The sequence below is a fragment of the Pelecanus crispus genome, chromosome 1, assembly GCF_030463565.1.
Source record: "Pelecanus crispus isolate bPelCri1 chromosome 1, bPelCri1.pri, whole genome shotgun sequence".
NCBI classification, from domain to species: Eukaryota; Metazoa; Chordata; class Aves; order Pelecaniformes; family Pelecanidae; genus Pelecanus; species Pelecanus crispus.
In genome coordinates, this window is record NC_134643.1 from 142,870,118 (window position 1) to 142,887,968 (window position 17,851).

The window sequence follows — 17,851 nt, forward strand, 5'->3', positions numbered from 1 at the left end:
ACCGGAGCGGCGGGCCCGCCCCCGCCCCGCCGGCGGGGGCGGGGCGAGCGGCGGGGGGCGCAGGTGGCCGCAGGGGAGGGGCGGTGCTCGGGCGGGCAGAGCCGGCCGCGCCCTCAGCCCCCCGGCCTTCCTCCGCCTCCTCCTCCTCGCCCCCCGGGCCCCGGTGCGGTGCGTGCCCCTTGGCGGGCAGCGAGCCCGCAGCAGGGCTGGGCCGGCGGCTACCGCAGGCGGGCAGAGCCCTGCCGCCGCTTCTCCCGCCCGTGGCGAGCGGGGCAAGCGGAGGATCGTGACGGGGGGTTGGCTGTTTGGTTCAGGTGACGCCGTCACCTAAAAAAGTAATCGCCAGGTACAGCCATGGCTAGGCATGTGCTCAGTTAGCTAGATAGCGAATTAGTTCTGGATAGATACCGGGTTAGTTTTAGCTACCACAGCTGTCCTTGAATAACCTGCAGCCGATTCTAGATATGCACCCTTCGTCTGCCATTAGCGTGTTTGCCTTTCTCGATTGTTGCTTAGAAATAGGGTCACGTACAAACTGCCGTCAGAAAAGCGCACAAAGCCGAAAAGGTCTTAGCTTTCAGCGAATACAATTTTAGCTCGCACGTATAAAAAGAAAGAAATTGCGCTGGGCAAGTGACTTCAGAACCACCTCAGTTTTCCTGCTTTAAGCAAACCTTTGCTTTGAGGAGCAAGGTCTTGAACGTATGTTTGGTCATGCTCTATCAATGGGATTATTGGTGACCAGATAAACCCCAGTGTTGCGTAGTTCATCTCTACAGACAGTTTTAGAGCTGGTCAAAAAGACCTAGCAAAGTCATTTTTCAAATGCATGCTGGATTTTTGACAAAATGGAATTTCCACAAAGAAATTGTGCTTTTTTCCAGTAAGCAACTTTCTCCATTAAAAAAAAAAAAAACCCAAAACCCAACAAAAACAAAATCCAAAAAGAACAAATGTATGTCCTGAATGTTTTAACCAACAGCTGAGTAATAAATGCTTTGGATTAGGGAGTTAGGGGTTAATAGTTTGGGTTGCTCACGTTACCATTCTCTGTGGTCTAAGCCATCCAGCCAGGTATTTCCACAAATCAGGGATGCTTCTTGCTAAGTCTTGCATCATTGCAGAGGCAATATGAACAAGGGACACAGCTTATGGACAAGAATAGGAACAATAAGTATTGCGACTTACCACAGCGTTAAGTTCAGAATCTATTTCAGTGTTGGACACGTTGTCAAAGTCTCAACGTATGAGGCCTGTTTGTATGGCCCACTCTCCCTTTTGCCCTCTGTATTTTCTCCTTAGGTAATAAAAAAGAAATGGGTTTAACTGTCAGCACTGTAGGCTCACAATAGCATCTGAAAGTCAAGCTTCTGTTTCTACCAGTTCATACATCTTCTTCAACAACTAATTTTGTAGGCTACGTTTTGTTCCGAGTTACTTGCAACTCTGAGTTTTGCCAGCTGTCCTGATTTCACTGCGATTTTTAGTATTGGTTATTCTAAAATCTTCAGTTTCTGAAGTGACAGGAGATCACATCTTCCATCAAGTCTGCAGGTTTCAAATCTGTGAAGAAGAAAACTTGCTGATACGACCTCAGGATTATCAGAACTAAAAGCAGTGCTAGACAGAAAAGGGTAATTTAACTTCAAAATAATGTAATAAAGGAAAACCATACTTCACTGTAGACTCAAAACAACACCAGAACTTTTGAAATGGTCTGCAGAAGACAAGAAAACAACTTGGGCTGCCAAAAGTTTTTTTTTTTTAATATATATGTTTGGGAGCACTGAACCCTACAATGAAATCTCACTTGGTGAATGTCTTGAGCTGCTCTCTTTTTTTCCCCAAGGTATCCAGCTAAAACTCTTGTCCTCACATGCAGTTTAGTTTTATTTGCTGGCTTAACAGGATACCCAGACAATTCTTTTCAGCCCACTAAGACTTTTGTGCCCAACAGCTAATTAGTGTTTATCCTGTAGCTATAATACAGAAACTGCAGTCATTAAAACCTCATTGTGGAGGCTGATGTACAAAAGAAATAGTGCTGATTGACATGCAAAGTATGATTATCTTTCCTTTGGTCGTGATAGACTAAAATAGCAGACCAGAATTCAAAAGTTTGTGTCAACACCACTTGAAGCTTTGCACTTTTCTAGAGGGGGAGAACAAAAAATAATCACTATTTCCCCTCTTTTGATTAAATGAGAACAGTAAGGGAACTACCTGCCTAACAGCCGAAAGTAAAACTTTCAACAGGAAATTGCTTCCTTCCTTTTATCATCACATTGTGGGTAGAAAGTCTTGCCTGATGTAGGATGTAACAATCAGCAATGAACAAGAAACTGCTGTTTCCTGGTAACTAGGTGTCAGTAAGTATTGGTCAGTTTAGCCAGGATGACTGCAACAATTACTAGTCAGCCGGACCTGAGAAAGCATATGTAATCCTGCTCCTGCAACAGGAAGCCCTCCCAGCAAAGGTATGAGAGCAAAGGAAAAATAAGAGACCTTAAAATACCAGAAGCAGAAATTGGACTACCAAGAGACTCTGATTTACACAAAACTGAAAAATTTTCAGCCATCTTGTTTTCACTGCAGTGCAGAGTTTTGCAAATCTTACCATATAGCTCACTCTATGACTCTCCTTACAGTTGCCATACTAAAAATTGTTACACCCCAAAAAAAAGTCACTCAGAGGAACCCAGGGCTTTTGTAGTTTTTGTATCACAATGACTTCTGACCCTTTTTTTTTTTCCTTCCAAATTACAAAATATCTATATGGGGGAATATCTGTTGGGGAAAAAAAACCCAGCCTTTTAAAACAACTGACAAAATCCCTGCTGGGTCTCTGGGAATACAATCTGCATATCAAGCTATTTCATTCCTTCCTTTCACACTCGTAATTTGCAAAAGACTCCGTTGACCAATTTCTCCCCTCAGTTACAGCATTTAATTGGCAAATGTTAGCAAAATCATGGCTGTGGTCTCAAAAGAATTGATCGTGAAAAATCTGAGATTTAAAATAAACAGTCGCAGGCTATTTTTATTTGTTGCGTGTATTTTTAACTGTTAGTGTACATTTAGGTCATGATTTCAAGATTTTCTCAGAATCTCACTTGAAAAAATGAAAGCTAATATTTGCCTCTAATCACTTGTCTCCAAGGGCTTTGGCTTGAAGAATAAACAGCAAATATTGGAGGCCTTGATATGGAGTAGCAGCAGCTGACAGCTTTACAGTCACATCTGTCCAAACGTATTATCTCTGCATTTTGAGACCTGTGATTCTATTGTCTTCAAATGCTGATCTGGTTCTTCCAAAGCTTGTTCTGTCCTGTGAGTATAAAAACATAAAAAGTTGTTAAATGAATAATGCTACTGAGAAAGCATAAAGTTTTGTCATAAGGCCCCTACAGTTTTTCCTACCACCCAGTAACTTAGCATGTTCTTCATGATCTTGACCACCCACTGCTCCCAAATTGCCCTCAATGTTCCCAACTTCCACATAGCTCCAGTCATCTCCCTCCCACCTGTCTTCCAAATCCCCATTCTTCCCTGCTTTGCTCTATGGCTTCCAAATTCTGTGACTGTTTCTAATGTTACCTGTGGATATTTTCTGAATACTGAATATTTCAGCTGCTGCTTCTCTTTCAGATCTACAGCTCTATGATATACTATTCAGCTGCTATTGAAATCTCTTTGATCACTTAGCTCCGCTTTTCTTTGTCAGCAGATACAGCTCCTACTGCTTCACCTACTTTATTCTGTAAAAAAGCTTATTGCTCTTCTTAGATTTATTCTGAGGGAAGATGCTAAGCCAAACAACTTTCATAAATTTCTCCTAATGCGCATCATAACACACCTTTCTCAGCTCTAATCATCATCTAACAAGTGGCACCTTCTACAATGCATGATCAATGGGGAAAAAAGAAAGAATTTTCAAACTGCAAGTTACATAAACTTAACTGTTCACTGTATGCTTTGTTATCAGGACATTTTCACATCAGTGGCCTAGACTGTTCTTAGCCCCCTACTTACCTCCATAGTGATGTTCTCTTCTTCTCTAACAGATTTTCACTTAAACTACTTTTAATTAAGGAACAGAAAATGTCTTTTGGTGCTGAGAAACCTGGAAAACTTGTCACTATTTTTCCAGTCTGAGCTTTGATGGCGATGTTTCAACTGCAGTAAGCAATCATTTTGTTATTCTTGTAGTTATGACAGGTTGCCAGAGTTATGTGTATATGTCACCTCATAATGCTGCAGCTTTCCCAGACAGCTTACAAAGTACCTATCAGGATTGTCATATCTAAAAAGATACTATATGGAATATGTGGCTTGTCCTGAGCATGAATTTTCTGCCACATAACAGTAGCAAAAATGATCTATTGAAAGTATTTTTGTAGGTACTGTAGGTATTGCTATGGAGGAAAGGGCCACACTAGGTGATTTCTTAAGATCCTTTATAAATTTTATTTTCCGTAATGCTACTATTATTCTAGATTTTGCCACTGCCAGATGTTCCTTATGGGTTTCACAATAATATAATGCTTCATCACTTAGACTTTTTCCATATGAAGTCATCATACAGTCATGACTTGTGTTCGTACATCAACACTTCTCTTGGACTATATGTACTAGCATTTATGTCCATTATGGAAGTGTTTTGAAGATCGGGTAAGATAAAACATCCTTTTTCATTTTCATTTTTTTCTTCTGTAATAAAAGATAAATTGACCTTGACTAACCCAGTAATGGGTTCTCATGGAGAGAAAAACAATTCTAAACCCTCAAGAACTGTCATATATTAAAATCTTGTTGTCCAGCCAGCTTTGTTATACATTTGATTCCTTCTCAAGATGAGATCTTAGTTCCTTAAGTTTCTGTTGCAGCTTATCCCTGTCAGGAAGCTCCAAGTTGAAGGAAGTAATTTACTTAATAGGAAGCAATTGGATTCCCTTCGTTTTGTCCTAACAGTTTAGACTGGGTTCCTTCAATTTGGGTTTCCCAGTGAATTATGAAACATTTTCAGTTTTGCACAAAGATTTAGTTCCTACTCCTAGGTCATTTCTCAGCTTTTTCTAGGAAAACAATCACATGCTGGTTTAATTCCTTTCTTGTTTCAAATCTTTTATTCAAGTGTTTACAGAACTTCCAGTTTCTACAATACCTCTTATTTGAATTCCTTTTCACTGTTTTTTCCTTTCTGCCATGATTTTGCCCACCTGAGCTCCAAAGGAACATTAGCTTATAATCTTCATCCTTGAAAACTGCACCTTACCTCTAGTACCAGGGCTTTTGCCTCTAATTCCTCCAGCTGGTCAACCACCAGTTTTCAGCATCTTCCGTGTTACCAGTTGCATGAGTAAATAATGGCAAGACAGCAGACTACTCTTGGAATTAAATATTTCTTCGTAAGTCTGTATATAAACAGGGTTGCTGTTGCTTCACAGAGCACAATCTCTAGGGACTGCACTATCAGAGAAAGAAGCATATCAGTGCCAAACTAAGGTGGAAAGAGCAGATCAATATATATCATCCATTCAGGTATCAGAGGCAAAAGACCAAAACTGTCCAGAAAACCATTTTCCACCCCTTTAAAAATAGCCTAGTTCAAGATAAAAGATCAAAGATTTCAGTTTCTTTTGCAAGACTGAAGCTTGTGCATTCTGCTTCAGGCTAACTTAGAAAGTTTTAGCTTGTCTTTTATGCATCTTGTTTCTAAGTCTGGGCAGCCGTAGGGCTGCAGCTTAGCCTGCAAGCCTGTCTGCTTATTCTCCAGTCTAATCTTCCAGTAAATCAACACATCACCATGCTGTGTCTCAATTCTGTCAAATCACATTTTCCAAAAGAAAACCATTGTGCATGGACATTTTTGACGGGCAAAAGATAACGAAAGAGAAGCAAACAAGAGAAGAAAAGAGATCATGATCTGAGACTGCAGTCTTTCACATCATACTTTCATGACCACGGGCATTTGCTTTTGGCTGTAGTCAGAGGCGGAATGTCAGATATCTCTGTCAGATTTGGTCTGACCCAGTACAGCCTTTGTCATGTTGTTATGTTCCTGTGTTCTGACAGCACAGAAGTCCAGGGTGTCAAGTCAAACTAAAGAAAAGTCTCCCTGAAAGCAGACAGCCCCTACTCTGTTTTGAAAGTTGCAGGGTAGATTGCTGTGATGTCTGTGATGCTCATTCTCCTAACATTATTGTACTACCGCTACTTCAAAAGCAAGATAATGTATTCAGATTACATAGACTTTCCATCAGCTTTGGGTACAACTTGCTAAGGGAAGCTTTGAGGAGCTGTCTTCTTGTTTCTCTGGCTGTGTTTATGCAGTGAGACCCAAGAAGACTTCCTTGCTTCCACATCTGAGTGAATATTCCATGTCAGGACAAGATCTGCATGTAGACCATTAATTATCAACTACCCCTTGATAAAAAACCCAAGCACACCAAAAGCAAGAGATCTGAAGTACTCTAAAACCAAACCAGGACTGAAAGACAACCTGTCTATTACTGAGTCAAAACTTTCCTTCCCCTTCCCGTTTGACAGTATAATTGCTATGAATGCTGCTAGTTATTTTAGAAATGGGCATAGAATCTTCATACAACACCAGACAAAAATATAAAAAAAAATAACAGTGGAGCAGAAATAAAAAATGAGAAAAATACTTTTTTCTGAATTTGAAATTATTAAGTATCCCTACAACTTTGCTATACTCACAAACAAAAATGATAGAGATACACCAAATTCAAATTAAATTATTTTCTTTCATATTCAAAAAAGTCCTCTGTGGCAGCTTCTTTAAACTTTTTTGCAATATTTGGAGAAAAACACCCCAAACCCAACAGAAAATACTTTTTATCTACCTATGTATTCTTTCCAATTGATAAATAGTTAGAATTATTATTGAAATTATAACTAAGGATTTGGCAAAGAGTGGAAAAATATTTTTCCATAAATATTTTGAAGAATGCCGAGTCAACTTCACCATAGTGTTATTATTTGAGACAGCTGTAAAAGGTGTGTGTTTTATTCAAAACTGATGTGAGAAATATTTTCTTCACTAGATAAAGACAGGCATGCAAGTCAAGTTTCACTAACACTGGCATAACGAGTACCAAGAAATAAAAATTACATGAAACATAAGAAGACTTCATACCCCTAATCCACCATAAGTCACTCCACCTTCAAAATGTTTCTTCGTGTTACCTGTCTTCATATACAAATCAAACCAAATGAAAGCTACATCACTCATATTTGGTTCTTTTTGATTATTCCAGGCTGATTTCAATGATAGCTTCATTAGTTACGTTCAGGATTGGACCCACTGGGTTTTACTTCATTCTTACTCCAGGGAGAAATTACAGCAGGTTGTGTTTATTAGCTTCATTCTCATTAACAATAAGTTCTTTCATCCCCCATGATCAGGTGCAGACTTATCATGAAGTGGAAGGAAGGAGAGTGAGAGATCAATATACGAGCACTGACTGCTGTGGTGCTTGCATTCCCAAGTTATGTGAAGTAGGAACTGCCACGGGCCCACTGAGACTGCCAGTTGGACTGCTAACCTCCTTAGTGAAAGGGTCATTGACTTGTAAGGATGAACTATATGTAGAGAACATTTCTATTTTAAAGTAGGTCTAGTTAAGTGTTTAATGTGATACCACAATTGCTATGAGACACAGACTGTTTAAAAAAAATTAATACCCCATCAAAAAGAAATTATTAAAACAGACTTAAAAATACAGCAGCTATTCCCACACAGCTTGGCAACTGTACAAGTGAGTACATTTGCTTCACACTCTAAAGGTTTCCTCCAAGATTAGAAGGAACTAGAAACTTCCAAGCATATACGTGTAAGTTTGACTTTGCAAAAGCTGAAAGCATTGGTCATACAGGTCCAAAAAGCATTTCTATATCCATGAGGTCTTGCAAAGACTTTTGATGCTTTAACATGCTAAAAAATCTGGAGCCTTTATCAGAAAAACACAAAAAAAATGAGTTACAAATGGGGAAAAAAGAAGTATATGTATACAAACCTGCTTCAAACCATCCACACATTAATGTTTGATGCTAATGATAATGTTATGAGGCTAAGCAAGGAGGAATAAATATTGAAGAAGTACAATATGTCAATGCATATTTCTTTCTGAAATTATTTTAAAACATTATAAATTTCTCGGTAGTTTTGTTTCAACATTATGGTATGATAATAGCAGATCCTAAAGATACTACACGGGTTTGTTTTCTGATCTTGTCTTGTATCCTGACTTCAAATGACTCATGAAGCTCTGCACTAATGTTCTATGAGGCGTATCAGTGAATAAAATTACTCATAAATAAAATACATAATAATGCATCAGTTGAGGAACTTCATGATTTGGATGAAGGTTAAACCTGGTATATACTTGTTGCCTTGTGTTCAAGATCCATTTTCATCAAATCATTCTCCAGGGTTCATGTATTATTTATATCAAAAGAGGCCTCTGTATTTTAAAATCTTCTGTAAAATCTTTAAATCTTTTAAAAATCTTCAAATCTTTTAATTTTCCTCTCTGCAAGTCCTATAAACTTGTTTCCTGTTTCCTGCTCATCTTTATAGAACCATCTCTCAAAGGAAAAGGAAAATAAGGTACCTATGTGGTTAAAAAGAAATGAACAAAAAACCTCAGGCCATTTTTTGCCAAGATGAAATTCACAGTAACAGAGATCTCCCGGGTTCTTTAAGAAGTAAAAGCGTAAGGCATCCATGCTCTGCCCCTTTATCTATCTTGTTCCTATATTTCTCTTGAGGAGCTATGTTGGAACCTCCACAGATCTCCATAAATTCTATCATTATACCCGTGGACACAATTGCAGCACAGCTTTTGCCAGTGGATACTCCAGTGCTAACAACGGTGCAAGGTCTTTCTCCTCAGTAGGAAAGGTGAAGTTAAATTATTCCCACAAGCAAATATTCTGTATCAGGAAAGGTGAAGTTAAATTATTTCCATGAGCAAATATTCTGTATCAGTAGCCCTGGCAATCTAGTGGCAACAACATAACATTTAGCTTTGTTAGAAAAGCAAAAAGGACCTTTGCTGCTTAAAACGTACAATTGTATAGAACAGAGAGCTGTTACAGCAGCATATATAGCCTGAATCCTCACCTCCTGCTCGCACAGACCTCTGTTTTCCTTGCTGTTCTGGTGGTACTGATGAATCTTGTATACCAGGGGACTGAGAAAGAAGGAAGGCGTCACAAGAGCGAGGGAACAGCTACAAATAGGGGTTGGGGGCGGGGGGGGGAGAGAGAGGGTTTCCTCCCCCTGCTTCTCGACAGGGCTTCTGAAGTCTCTACAACATTCTGACATCCCACTTATCCTCACCTAAATCTTCTCCTCTGTCCATGCCTCAACATGTTAACACCCCGAAATTTCCTAAATCCCGTGGCCTGACCAGCTTTCCCAGACTCCAGAACATCACTGACATTTGCCAGCCTTCCCCTTATGCTTCCTTTTAGCACTCCAAACCCTTTCTGCCAGCTCTCTCAAAATGCATTTCACCTACTTGCTGTGAAAGAAACTGTGAGCCAGCTCTTGATCTGACTCGTTATACAGAGTAAGACCCATACTCAGTACGGTGCTGTAAAATCCTTCTGTGCCAAAGTTTGAAGACCTTTATTTGGTGATAAAGTTCAGTTGCATCTGTTTAACCTGACATGTCTCTCTGTAGAACTCCACAGATTTACCACGTCTGAAACACTGTAACATTTAAAAGTACCATTTTCAATAACTTTTCTTCTTTTCCCCGTGAAAACTCAACAAGATCTATATTTAAAACGGCACAGAATGCATAATTTCAAATACCTATATCATTAAACATTAATCAAGTGCTGTTCAACTAAGCTCTGAGGTGTTGTGAACTCTCAGTCCCCCTTTGAGATATCAATATTATAATCATCAGAAGATCTTAAGTTCCTTCCAGTGTTGTGTCTTGGAACCTGTTTTGATCATTGGTTAACTAAGGCTTCTTAGCTATGGGTAAGAAGAGATAAATTTCAATAGACCTGCTCAAATCATGGCCACCATTACCACTTTGAAGAGGTAAAGGCAGAAGTCAGGGCTGTAATGGTTAAAAGCTCCTTTTGACTGGGAAAGTATATAGATATGCCCTGTTGACTAAGGAGAAAAAATGCAAGACAATGGAAATACTGTTTAGGTTCATGTCAAGAACGTATATACTGTCTATGAAGCTCAAGAATAAATGGGATGCAGGCTTGTTTAACCACAAAAATCTGCAAAAATCAGGAGGAGGGATTTTTCAAACTGTCAGCAGAAGCCTACAAAAGACTTCTAATGCTATATGGACTCTTCAAATCCATTGGAAAAAGCAAAGGTACATGATACAGCAATCTTATATACCAGTGAATGAAACACATCCAAGAATTTTGCTTTGCACCAAGGCAAAGTAGCGGGTAATTAAAATCTCCTAGCTTCCAAATCAGTGTCTGCATGCAAACTACCTATTGGTAATGACCCCCAGAATGATGATATGCCAAACTGCCCCCAAGAAGTATTTGGGGAAAGCACTAGCTGGAAGGGCCAAGCTCACACCAGGGCACAGTTTAACAGTTTGTTAGCATAAAGGATCATGCTCTAAAGGTCAGCAGTACTTTCAGGCATGCTGAAATCTCCTAGTATAGGCACAGTTATTCCAGGAAGTTCTTATGGCAATGATTTCTCCCCTGCCCTGTTCCCCCTCCATGCCCCCCCCCCCCCCCCCCCCCAAAAAAAAAAAACCTAGAAGCTGCTACTGGTGAAGTGACTGTTTTCAAGTTGATTTTCACTGGAAAATGAGTGAAAACGTAAATGTAGGAAGCAAGCTTAGTGAACGTGAATGAGAAGAGTTCATTACTGTAAGGAGAGGAAGGAGTCAAAAGATTAGAAGAAAAATAAACCAAACTAATACACTCAAGGATCTGGAGATGGAGTCTTCTGGAAACTTAATTTAAATGACAGAAGACTGCCAGGAAGGTAGCAGTAACTGAAAAGGGCTATAAATGGAGAACAGCGAACCTCTCTGATGCAAGACAGAAAACAAAGATAAGAAATCACTGTGGCTCTACCAAGAGTTTTTCAACAGCATGAGAATTAAAGAGAAATCATGCAAGGCACAAAGACATCCCTCCATAAGTATGAAGGAATAAATGTAAAGGATTAACACACAGGGATAAAATCAGAAGGGTTAAGGAACATAGCATGGGTCAAAAAAAAAAAAACCAAAAAACAGACCTCATTTGATTACCAGGAAAGGAAACCTCTCTTGGAGTTAGTTCTGGTTTTGACAAACTGATTTACCTCTGGAAATGCCTATATCCACTGACTCTCAAGGAAACCAGGGACAAAATCAGCCATTTGTTCGGTGTCAGGACTCTGATAGTTCATTTTCAGCAGTTAAAAGGGATTGCTTTACACAGAAAGAACAGAGAAGAGAGTGGAGAGGTAAAGTAGAAAATTCAAATAGTCAAATGTAAACATTCCGAGAAAGTAAAATGCTTTTGACACAATCTTCCACAGTATCCTTATAGCCAAAATAGTGAGATGTGTATTATTAACATGGATGATAAGGTGCGTGGAATATTGGCTTGCTTATTAGGCTCAGAGGCTTGTGGTCAACTGTACAAAGTTCAGCTGGCAGCTGGTTACCTGCTGCATGCCTGAGGGATCGATACTAGAACTAATACTGTTTAATATCTTTATTAATAACCTGAATAATAGGACAGAGGTGCTCACTCAGGAAGTTCATGAACAATACCAAATTGGGGAGAGTGGTTGATATGCTGGGGGTCAGGCCTGCTATGCAGAGGAATCTCAACAGGCTGTGGAAATGGGCCACCGGGAATGAACTTCAACAAAGGCAAATTGCTGTCAGTACCTAGAGAGCAATAAGCCCAGGCACCAGTACATGCTGGGGACTGACCAGCTCCACCACAGCTTTGCAGAAGAGAACCTGGGGTTCCTGGTAGACAACAGGCTGAATATGAGCCAGGAATGCGCCTGTGGTAGAGGCAGCCAATGGCATCCTGGGTTGCATTAGCAAGAGTGTGGCCAGCAAGCCAAGGCAAGTGTTTCCCTCCTCCTCTGCTCAGCACTTCTGAGACCCCTTCTGGGGTGCTGTCCAGAGCTTTGAACTCCCCGGGACAAGAGAGACACTGACACACTGGAGTGCATCCAGCAGAGAGCCACCAGGATGGTCAGAGGGACAGCACACGTGATGGAAGGCAAGAGGGTGAGAGAACGGGGCTGGTTCAGCCCAGAAAAGAGAAGACTGAGAAGGATATTGCTGCTGTCTCCAACCACCTGCTGGGAGGTTACAGAGATTGGTGGAGCCAGACTCTTTTCATAGCTGCACAATGATAAGATGAGAGGCAACAGAAACAAGCTGGAACATGGGGAATTGTGATCAGAGACAGGAAAACCTACTTCACCTTGGGGTGGTCCAACACGGAAACAGGTTTGCCCAGAGAGGCTGTGAAATCTTCGTCCTTGGAGATATTCAAAACTCAACAAGACCCTGAGCAACTCAGTCGAATTGGATCTCCTTTGAAAAGGAGGCTAGACTATATGACCTCCAAAAGTCCCTTAAAACCTGCATGATTCTATGATTACGAAAAAGTGGTGATTGCTTTTGAAGGCAATCAAGAGTTGGATCTGCTAGATACCTGAGAGGAACTATCCCTTTCCTTTCTCAGAAACCATTTCCTCTGACAACTATTAACCTGCCTGCAGTAGAAACTCATAGTTTTTCCAAATTTGAAGTAGATTTCACATCAAATTGTAACATAAAAATAATTCCTTCGAGGTGGTAAAACCTTGGTATTCCTATGTCCTGACTCCTCCCTACTTGTCAAAACGTAATGGCAACAAAAGTCAAGCCATGACAAGCCTAGCATGTACAAGAGGCAGCATGACCTTTTCCAGCAGCCTGAAAATTAGATGTCTTCATTGTCACCACTTGAAATGATTCTTGGTCTAAAAGCATCCAGAGGAGTTTCTTTGCTTAAGAGAGAAACCTTTTTGCGATTGTTTTACACTTCATTAGGAATCTTTTCCCCATTTCCAATAGTTCCAATCACCTATACAGCATGGAAGGATCTCTGTGTTGAGGCCTTAGAATTGGTCCATTAATTTAGACTTTCTAGTTACAGAACTAATGTTCTGCACATATGTACTTTGTCAGTAACAGGTGCTTCAGAATTACTGAAATAATGAGGACCTCCTAACACTAAATGACAGTACTCCCAAGGCTACACTGGGGATCGGGGGAGAACTCCTTAATATTTATTTGTTCACTACAGGCTTGCCCAGTTTAAAAAAAAAATTCAGATGCTTCTGTCCAGCAAACCAAAGGCCATTAGTAAGGGCAAAACAAACCTGCTACTAAGGCTGGTCTGCTTTCTGTAGGTATGAAAATTCTGAATTTTGCCCAGTGCTGACAATCTACAGTAAGACGACAGATAAAAGGACTGATTTTCTTTCTCTAGACCTGAGTCTAATTGCTTGCGTACAACAAGATTTCACTTCCTGCCATCAGGTCTTACGCAGTTCCAAAACCTAGTTTTAATTTGTCATTCTTTGTCCTGTTTTTAATGATCAGAACAAAAATAAACTATACATGGTTTTCTTCAGTGTAAGATGACTTTATACTTTGCAGCCCTAGTATTCTTATTGTTTGGCTTAAACATTCTTGTAAAAGGGAGAACCTAACCTCTACTTGTAATTTAAGAGGAAACACGTGGTTCGTTATTCTATGAAGAATACCCCACTGAAAGTACTGGGTTGGAAATGGTCACAAGTAGAACTGAGTAACAGCACAGTCAGGCTTTAATTGCCTGGGGCACTCTAACAGCCGTTCTGAAGATTTTGTATGTCTTCATATTCCCAGTTATTCTTCACCTTCACAGTATGTGTGTCTTCTCCTCCATTTTTATCATTTTCCCTTCACATAGTAGCCTGGTGCTCTGTACTCTGATCTGGGTCTGATCACAGCTGCATGCATATTCCATTTCAGTAGCACTCCGTAAGAGGGACCGAGAAGCAAGGCAATATGCAATCTTTTTTCATTAAATAAATTAATTGCAACCTGATGTAATGCTTTGGTAATATTTCAGTTTTTCACAGTTTCAGAGCTAAATTCTTGACTGCAAGGTCTATAGGACAAGACCATTGTTTTCCCCTTATTTGTAGTACAAAAGTTGTATGTTGTGGACATTATGTAAGACACAGCTATCATGACCTGAATTTCATGGTTTTCTTCTGGAGTAACTATGGAATTTCATGCAAAAGGTTATGTGGGCTAGCTAAGCTCTTTAAATCACCCCTCCCCCTAGAAAGAAAATCAAATGCAACAGTTCCACAAATGGACATGGACAGAACAATTATCTCATTAGGGAGAGCGTTCTCTGTTCTCATGAGAAGGAAACACGCCTGTTTTCTTTGAGTGTTTCAGCTGAGGCTGGTACGTGCCTTGCCTTTCTATAGGAGGAATTGGTCCCAGCTTTTTGTAGATCCTGAAGGAGGAGTGGAAGATCACTGCCACCAGACAGCTTTATAAATCTGCTTGCTTTTCTTCAAGTTTTCTTTTTTCCTTGAAAAACAGAATAATCCTTAGGGCGCTGAAGAAGAGTTGTAGCTCCAAACAATATTACTTTATTTTTCCCGATATCCCTAAAAGCAGGGGAAGGTGATGCATCCCTTCCCTTCCTTCTCCTGCACAACCTGCTAACTCTGTCTCCAGTCACCAGACCACTCAGCAAAAGGGCACTGGGCAAAAAGTATATAAAGGGAATGCAACTTTTATTTCTATTTTTACCCTTTGCAAAAACATTCTAGTATTATTAAATGAACATTCATCAGGCCTACAAAAGCCTCTGCAATACACAGGAACAAAATATTATTGCTTTTTGTTATTTTGCAGGCAGGCCTAAGGCTTGTACCTGGAAGTAGCCTCAGATTAAGATATAAAAATGTCAATCCAATTTTATTGCTGGGAGTAGCTTAATTTAGCTGCTTGGGAACATGGAGTGGCTCTTCAGTGGTTTTCCAAAGGCAGTTTCAGGCACTGTATTGTCTTACCTATTTTTTATTTTATGCAAATATTTAAATTTGATTTTTATGTATAAAATTATACTGCAGTCAGATTAGAATGGCTCAATTACTTTTTATCTCATTGTCATTCTGTGATGTTCTGGCACTGTAGTTTGTGATACTGTAAAAGCAGCAGTATTTAGGATTCAGATGATAAAACTCTGGATCATCTCCAAGAGGATCCGTTTAGGCCCATTTCAAACCTACTGGCTTGTTATTCTTCAAAGGTCATTTCAGAATCAAGTAGTACACAGTTCACATCATGTTTAACAAAAGAAGAGCAATATTAAAATAATTCTGTTACCCATGAAACACAGTACAGAGACTGAGGAAGGAATGAAAACAAAAAGGAAAGGAGAAGAGACTCTCTTAAAATACATGAAGAGGAAAAGGGAACCAAAACTGGAAAGAGAAACACTGCTGAAACCTCCATTCCTAGGTTTCAATAAAAAAACCATTATCTCTAGTACTCAAAAGTAGGCTCAAAATCATAAAAAAAAAAAAAAAGAAACAATGAATTTCACTTCATGATGGCTCTGACCACTGGCCTACAAAATATAAAGACAAGTCCACTTTCTTCCAGTGCTGCTTGGTGTTTCTAAACCTGAACACTTTTCTTAGCAGAATTATTTAGAGAATTTGACCCTTATTCACAAATTGTTTTAAGATGGTGCAGACAATGGATTTACTACTTTTTGCAAATACTGAGTCTTATCCATACTGATGCATGCCTCTGCTTGGTTTTACTATTAGAGCAAAGAAAGCATGTACATTTCTTGGAATTTCAAAATCAGAAAACAAACCTTTACACCCTTCCGTCTTCATAGAGAAATGTAGCTCTTCTGATTCTTTCTATTCCTCCAATGAAAAAAAGTATGAGGGGGTGGAGGAGAAAGATGTTGTCTGTCTTCTTCTTTCCGTGTTGTGGTTTTGTTTGTTTGTTTTTTTTTTTTAAATGTAATTCTGGTCATAATTACACCAAAGGAGAAAACAAAAAGCCCCAGAATCTCAGGAGGGAGAGGATGTGTGCTTTCAAAGGTCAAAATTAATCAATTTTCACAAAGTAGTATTTTTAAGAATGACATTTTAACAGCAGAAAAATTCAGCATAATGGAATTGACAGTTCTAAAAGATGAAACAGTGAAGGACGGGGATACGCCCCTGAAGCTCCTTTCTTGGCCAGGTGCGGGGTCACCTACTGAATTGTCTGCACTTCCCAGGCCAGAGCACAGTGCAGTCTCTCAGGGAATGCATGTTAAGGTGGTTTTACTGTATAAATTCCTATCTGAGATGCTCTGCTGATGTATTAAATGATCACCCACAGCTTTTATACTTGTACAGATTTTACAGTAGATTGAGAACTTTAATGAAAAAAGTATGAATCACACAAAACTATTTCAATCTGATTTCCCTCTAGGTGTTACAGGCAGTAATTCTTACTGACCTTTAATTTTTTAAAAATTATTAACAGCATTAATAAAATGTTAGTCATTACTGTTTCCCCATAATGCTGCAGAGAATAACTAGCAATTCACCAACGCTACAGGCTTCTGTGATTTGATCCAGTCTCACAGACTTAATGGATGTGATTAAATTATTTTATGCAGAGTAAACATTTGCAGTGTTTCTCTTCTTGCTCCTGTCCCAACCTAAGCAAATAAACTGACTGCCAGCATCAGTCTCATGCTTCTCATGTGAAACCTATTGTGAACTTTCAAAGCCCAGTACTGTAAGAGAGAACCTGATGTACTTCTAAATAAATTCACAGATTAATTTGCTTAGTGGTTTTGAACAATAAAGGTTATGGCCCCAGTCATTTGTCTAGAAAGTATTCTGTGGGAAATTAAATGCAGCTAGAAGAAAGTCATTCTTCCCTTTTTCTTTCCCGTTGCTTAAGATGTCTCTCCAGAATAAAGTATTTTTCCCACATCCATTTTCACTACACAAGTAGTTTTCCTTTCTTGGAATTTGAAAGAGATTTTCAGGAAATAAAATGACATCACTTATATGTTGTGCTTTTGTAATAAAAGGCTGGCTTTCCAGAATGAGGAAATAATCCAGCACAACTGAATGTGGATTGGATGCAGAACTACTCATTTAGCATTACTTTCCTCCACATGCATCTCAGCTGGCATTGCCAAATCCCTGATGAGACTTCAGTTTGGATGTGCACACACTGACTGAAAATTTCCTTCAAAGCATTATTAAAAGCCTTTACCTATCAATCCTTAAAATCCTCAAATCCTTAAAAGCCTTCTAATTTGCTATGTTTAAATGAATTATTCAAGATCATACAATCAGTCAGTGGCAAAATCAGGAATGAATGCCAACAGTAGTCGAGGGTTTGCCTTCCTATCCTAGTATCTCAGATAACAAGCTCCTGCCATGTGCACACACTCGCTCTCTTCCCTTGTTTGCCACTGCACAGCTTTAAAATAATTAACTTTTGACCTGGTTGGAGAAAGCTGGACGGCCGGTTGTGAAAGAACCTGTTTCAGGACTACCTCTAGGTTATGAGAGATGCACTTTAGAGTTTGGTATCTGCTCAGATCTAATTTTTACCCAGAATATTTTGAGCTAATTCCATTAACTGCTTCCAAATCAGATGGTGGTAAAAGGAACACTTTCACTGTTACAAAATACGAACACTTCCTCAGAGTTGTCAAGCAAAAATGTTTACACTTTGTAACTTGAAATTTGTCACATAATTATTGCCACACAATG